The sequence below is a fragment of the Lolium perenne genome, chromosome 7 (assembly GCF_019359855.2).
Source record: "Lolium perenne isolate Kyuss_39 chromosome 7, Kyuss_2.0, whole genome shotgun sequence".
Lineage (NCBI taxonomy): Eukaryota > Viridiplantae > Streptophyta > Magnoliopsida > Poales > Poaceae > Lolium > Lolium perenne.
The window spans coordinates 71934003-71941265 of record NC_067250.2 but is presented as its reverse complement, the minus strand read 5'-3'; positions in this window follow the sequence as shown (position 1 = coordinate 71941265).

The window sequence follows — 7263 nt, the reverse complement described above, 5'->3', positions numbered from 1 at the left end:
CCCCCCCCCCCCCCCCCCTTAGTCCCGGTTGGTAACCGGGACTAAGGGCCCCAAACGGACCGGGACCAAAGAGTTTTCACGATGAACCGGGACCAATACCCCTCATTAGACCCGGTTTGGTTCAAAACCCGGACTGTTGCTCCCAGGGGCTTGGGACGAAAGGCCTGTTCTCCACTAGTGAACGTAATACGTCTTGTTTGACAACTAGGGAAACTAGCTCATCTTGATCAACTAGAAAAACTAGTTAGCTGGCTATGGCAAAGCAACTAGATCGATCTCTGTGGCTAGCTCAATAAACAGGCACTTGAACGACTTGCATGTATTGGGCGTCCTAATATTCCTCAGGTCGCCATGAGAAACCTGAGGCTATCTTTTGCCCTAGTTCGAATGTTTTCGTATGACCATAGCGTATATTTTTTAGACACTCTAATACATCCTGCTTATACTAGTTCTAGTATAATGCTTTACTTACAGGATGTATTTTTAGGCAATTAACTAGCATGGTGGCCCTCGCAAATGCGAGGGCATCAACTTTTATTGTGAAAGTGTTTAAAAATAAACCAATGGTTTTATAAATATTGAAGTCTTACGATTATGTGAAAGTCGATCAACATAACAAATTAAAGTGCAAATTTTCCATTGTGGCTATTACTTGTGCAGTTATGGAAAACTACATGTTGTAGTCTCAGCTCTAATAAGGATTAACCTATGAAATAGACTTATGATATTGTATTAATATGTCAATGAACTATAATAAAATATTTTATCATGTTTAACACATAGGCCGACTAAGCCGTAAAAAATTTAGGTTTACTTTATAGATAACTTTTCTTTGTCTCATTAAATTTTTTGTTACCTAAAATAGGTGAAAGTCTTCACTCCATTAGAAACTAAGTAGTCTTTACCATTTTTTATTAATTTGATGCCATTTTTAATAGTAAAGTCAGAAAAATATTTTCAACACGTTGAGTGATTTTAGGTTTCCACTCATTGAGTTGAGAGACTCATGAGGCTCTCCAAAGTCTTGTATATTCAAGGTTTTGACGATTTGTTGTCTATTACATATGTTTTATATTAATTGACTTGAATTTGTTTAAATTCACATGTATCTATAGACTAAAATACCTTTAGATACATGCAAACCTAGACAATTTAATTTAATATTTTAGAACGAAGAGAGTACGACTCATGTAGCTACTGAACATTTATGGATTTTATTTTTTACTTTTGTCATTGAAGACATCAAGGGGCCTCAAAGTAAGAGTACAAATGCAATATGTTTCTTCAAAATGACTTAATGAAGCGAAAACTGCAAACGGAAGCCGGGCTAGCTACATGTAGCACTTTATTTTTAAACTTTTGAAATTATAGTTTTAAGTTTCAAAAAAATCTGAAAAAAATCTGAAAAAAATCTCAGATGTAGATAATGATGAAATCTATAAACGTGCAAAATCTCAATGTGAAATTATTTGTATTGTAGACAACACAAAAATAACAAAATCTGACGGGTTTTATAGTTTTAAAATGTGCACTATTCACTATTCTCAGATCCACACATTTATTATTTTTGTGTAGCCTAAAGTACTAAGAATTTCACATTGAGATTTTTCATGTTTGTAGATTCCAACATTCGCTACATCTAGAAAAAAAATAGAATTTTTTAAAACTTAAAACTATAATTTCCAAAAAAATTAAAATAAAGAGCTACTATATGTAGCTCGATCTCCATTTATCCACTCTCCTTAATGAAGCTTGTAATAACTTTTATTTATTCCTGAGTTTTTTGGAGACTATTATAGTGCATGTAACCTGCTGGGATACGCTCAAATTAAAGTCTTGATTGCATGAATTAAAAGTCTGACAACCTGACCAACTTCAATGTTGTCTATCCCCTGGATTCCCATTGCAGTTCTACCTATACATCTACGCAACTGATGTAGCCCATCTTGTTTTGATTCCCACGATTCATGTTTTTCCCATGCAGCGATCAGCCATGCATGCACTGCTTGCCCCTGGTTAATAAACATGCATCCAGCTGCTTGTGATTGTCCTGCTGGGTGCCTTCATCGGCTGCTTAATCTCGGTGCCGTGAGCGGCTGGATAATGTTAACCGCGACGGTCATATAGCAGCTGAAGTAGAGGTACGTAGCATAGATTTGGCCAGATCACTAGCTAGATTTTTTTTGATGTTGAGATATATAGCTAGATCGGTATATGGAGAGAGGTTTTGTGTTTCAAAAGTGGTTGCACCTAAACCGTTCCATGCGTGAGGTCGGTATATTGAGAAAAGTTATGCTGGAAACGTGGTGCAGCCGGACTATTCAATGCGAGGACTCGGCATTAGACGTGTCCGTCTACATCAAACATGTGTAGGTATGTAACATATTGTCTAGTAAATCTTAGCCCTTATAATTTGGTCCCACAACAGGATTAACGGTTAAAATAATTTAGCCTATGTGGATTAACGTGATGTCTTTATTTTAAACTTCCGTATTTTGCTTTTAGTATATTATAGATAATAGATACTTTCTGCATATAGGATTCTCTAGTGTAATGCTTTACTAATGAGATGTACTTATTTTTAGGCACTTTTTTCTAGTATAATGCTTTACTAACAGGATGTACTTTTTATGCAATTTGGTTGTAACTTTTCATACATGTTTGCAGTAGGTTCGGTGGTTGTTTTATTTTTGGTTGCCTGTAACTTTTCTACCGAAGAAGCACAATTCATGGAGCTTCCAGCCGCCGGTGGATGGAGAAAGAAGATGTAGAGGATAGGGTTTCCTCTGTTTTTGGTTGGGATCTTTCTTAGCCTTTTTATTTTGTTACATCTGGACTAGCTGCCGATGGATTTGGTCTTCCCGCACATTGTCTCGCGCGTGGGACATGCGTGTCCCAGGATTCTTTCTTTCTTTCGATCGCGTGTCGCTATCTACTTTTGGCCCCACATGCTATTTTAGGAAAGATCTTGGTTCGGACAAGAGGGGCACCGTGTAACGCAACCTGGTAACTGCGCACGGCGTAGCAACGTCCAATATTCATTTCTTCTTGGTTGTACTTTGAGGAACTTGCAACGTTTTCTAGGGCTGTTGTTTTGTTTTGTACCCTCAAACCTTGGTGTAGTTTGGTTCGGGCCTTGGGCCTCTTTTAAGTTATTGGAATGACAAAAAAAAAGGTTAGCAATTGCCTAAAATGCCAGCCCAAATAAGGCATGAACCTGTCCAAACTGGAAGTTCTCTTACTCCCACTCATCATGGGTGAACGCCCACTACTTTTTTTTTGAGGTAAGAGTGCATTATATTGCATGGTTAACACATACAGAAATGTCTTGTGTTACAATATCCCAAATAGGGTTAGGCAAGGCAGAGGTCCAAATGCAACTACATGCAGATCTAGCTAAATTCGCCAAACCGTCTGCTGCCCTGTTGCTCTCTCTTTTGGCATGGTTGATGCGGTAGATGTATGCATCCCTCAGAAGCTTCTTTATCTCGTTGATTGTTGCCCAACACAACGATCTGTTCGGTTCAGTAGACTTAAGAGCTGGGTCCAGCTCAAGGATGACGAGCGTGGCACCCAGGCCTGACAACACTTTGATCCCCATCAGCGCCGCCTTAGCCTTTGCTTCTTCAACACTTCTACAGCGACTGATCGGCGCACATGCAGCGATGATGACCTTGCTCTTGTCGTCCCTGGCAATAGCTCCCGCTTCCCCTGGAACGTCCACTACAAGACAAATGATCACAACCAAATTAGGATTGGAGTGTTTCTTCTTCTTTGTTCTTTTTTTTCTCCCACTTATTTTTCAGTTTTCATTTTAATTTTTGTTCTTTTCTATTTTCTACTTACTTATGTTATTAATTAATATTTTTTTCCCACATTTTCCTTTTTTTCTTTCATGATAAATATATTTATTTGTATGAAATACATGACCAACTTTCTTCAACAATGTTTTCACATCATGAATATTTGCTCCGAAATACATGTGATCACTTTGGACATACTAGGACATTTTTACACATACATAAAAATTTATTTTGAAAATTTTCAATAGATTCAACATACAAAACAAAAGTATATCTACATGTGGCATAATTTTCATTTTTAAGCAAACATGTTCCATGGTAAATTAGCCCCGAGATTCGATATAACATACATGATCAGAACTCACAACTCTATAAGAAGAAAGCTATTAAAATAGGATAAACCATGTTTACTTAAGAAATTGTTGTTCTTATAGATTGTTTTTTGTAAAAATAATATTATAGAATAATTCTAATCCAAAAATAATATAATATTTATTAAAATGTAAACTTGAATAGATTAAGCTTAAAGCTTCTATTGCTTTGGTTTAGCACGGAGTAGGAGGAGTCTCGTAAAGACATGTAGGCACGCATGCACACACGCACTCAAGGGTGGAGGTGTCGCAGTAGCGCATCTGAGTTGTGTAGGTCAGGTGTGGGAGAGAGCAAGAGTTGAGGGGCCTTGCCTGCACCTTGTTGTTTTTCTATTTTCCGAAAGTATTCTTTTGTCGATTGAGTTTATTTACCACGTCTATCAAATTTTCCCTTTGATGAAAAAACAATAGTCCTCTTACCTGCTATACGTACTATATCCATGTACATGCTAAAATTAATGGATGTCTTGTACTTCCTCCTTTCCAAATTAGGATGCCTATAGTTTTTTAAAGTTTGAGCAACTATGTACAGAAAATATATTTCATGATGGTTTTAGAAATATTAATTTAGGATTATATGTTGACACTTTTTTTAGATAAAACCCTAAAAGAGGGGCAAAGCCCCCTGGTTCCATTAACATGCAACCAAGATTTCACAGTGACAAGATCTAGAGCGAAAAGCTCGAGAATGCAGAAAACATAAAAGGGCTCAACAGTTTGACATCCTCAGAGACACTAAGAGACAGAATTACATCCGAACACTTTCGAGCAGCTTCTTACAGGCAATTTCCTGATGCCAACGGTTCAGAAGGGAGGGTGCTGTAGGTCCGACATGATTTTTGTCAGTTGCAAGCCCAAACACCAGGCACCAGCATGTTCATATCCAGGCAATCCGAAGCAATTCCCCACGATGATGATCTAGGAGCATCAGATTTTCGGCTAGCAAGCTCGACAATTTGTCCAGGCACAACAACCTCCAGCTCCGAATGGTCGAGAGCAATCTGCTTGTTACCACTTTGACACCTGGCCATTTTAACCCCTGAAAAGTGAAAACACATCTCATTACGAGTTGACCAAAGTGTCCAGAGAACAGCAGTAGAGAACATATTCAAAACAGAATTTCTATTTTCACTAATCCACCATCTTGCTACTGATTCAAAGTCAGCGCCAATACATTTGTTAAAAATAGAGGAAACCATTTTCCAAAGGTATTTTGCTACCACACAACCAAAGAAAAGGTGATTACATGATTCTTGTTCATTGCAAAATAAGAAAGATAATCATCCACCTTCCTCCGTTTATTCAGATTGTCCCTAGTTAGGAGCTTGTTATTGGATAAGGTGTTGACACTTTTTACTATATAGTTGATCAAACTTTTAGAAATTTAACTTTATCCAAATATTATAGTCATCCTATTTTGGGATAGAGGGAGAAGTAGTACTCCTATTTACCTCTCCCTGCCCCTAAGAGCATCCCCACTCGTTGGCGCTCCCCACGCCCAAATCCGGCGATAATTTCGTCCGGATAGGACGAAAAAATGGCGTGGGGAGGGCCAGTTTCCCAGCCGCGATCCCAGGCCTAGCCATTGATTTAATTTTGGAAAACGTAAACTTGACGAAATACGGCAAAAACCTGACGAAATTTGGCAAAAACGACTGAATTTAGACTAACTTTAATGATATTTACTATATAGAGGGCGAAGTTCATACATAGAGGCCGAATTCGACTATATTTCGAATTCGGCTAGGGGAATACAACTCTAAATTTTAAAACACGGCGCTCTACATGCCCAAATGGCGGTAGAACACCGTGTAGTTGCCGTCGTCGCCATCGTCGTCGGAGCCGTCGTCGTCAAACTGCGGCGGCGCGACCTGGCTGCTGCCCTGGCCGGCGTCTCCCCACCGGCCGCTGGTGCGAGGCGGGGACGGCGATGGCTTGTACCATTCGTCGTCGGAGGCTTCGAGGTCGACGACGGGGACGGCGACGCCGGATGGAGGTGTCGCAGGCCGGCGGTAGCGAGCGACGTCAGCGGCGGGGGTTGGAGCGGCGGCGCGGGCGGCGAGTTGACGCGCGGCGGCCAGGTCCAGCAGCCGCCGCTGCTGCTCTGCCTCCTCGCGCTCCCAGTAGCGCCTCGACCACTCCAGCGCGGCGTCCTCGGGGAGGGCGTTGTCGGCGGGCACCAGGTCCTTGAGCGACCTGGCGATCGCCTCCGCCACGGCGGCATCCTCCTCGGCGAGCTTGTTTGCGGCGGCGTTGATGGCGGCCGCGGCGTCCTCCTTCTTCGCTGACTTCCTCTTCCGCCCACACTGCGGGGAGGAGGGTTGGTCGCGGATGACGAGGGCGCCGCTGTTGCGCCCTCTGCTCGGCGGTGGAGACGCCGGCTCCTTCTTGACGCGCGCCGGTGTCGACGGAGACGTCGCCTCCTTTTTCACCGGCGCCAAGGATGGCCTCGACGCCGATCCGGAAGACGACGAGCTGGCAGCCATGCGCCGTGGCTGCCAGATGTTTCCCCGGCAGCGGCTGGCCGATGCCCTCGATGGAGGGGGCATCGTCAGCAACGGGAAGTTGCCGCCCTCGATGTGCTCGAGGACGTTCACCAGCGTCCTATCCGGCGCGCTCCACCAACGTCGGCGGCCCGCGGCGTTGTTGCGCGGAGGCGGAGGCGGCGGGCCGTCGTAGGAGGCGAGCTCCTGCTCCCACCGCCGCAGGAAGTACGAGTTCCACGCCGTGTAGTTGTCGGGGTGGTGGCGTGGCTCGGCGCGCTCCTCGTCCGACATCGTCAGTCGAGCCTCCTCGATGGCGACATCGAGGGCGTGGCCCCGGGGCGGCGGCAGGATTGGTACGCCGCCACCCGCCGCCGGGAGGCCTCGTGTCCGGCGGGTAGGGGTACCCCGCCTGGTGGAGGAGGTGCCCCTCCCACGCGTGGAGCGACCGGCGGGGGAAGCCGTTGTTGGATGCGCCGTCGTCATCGTAGAACGCCATCGGGAGAGTGGAGGGAGAGTGGAGGGAGAGTGGAGGGAGAGTGGAGCAGGGATACGCGTCGCGGCGAGCGGAGCGGCGTATATAGGCGCGGCTGGCGCCGGCGATTT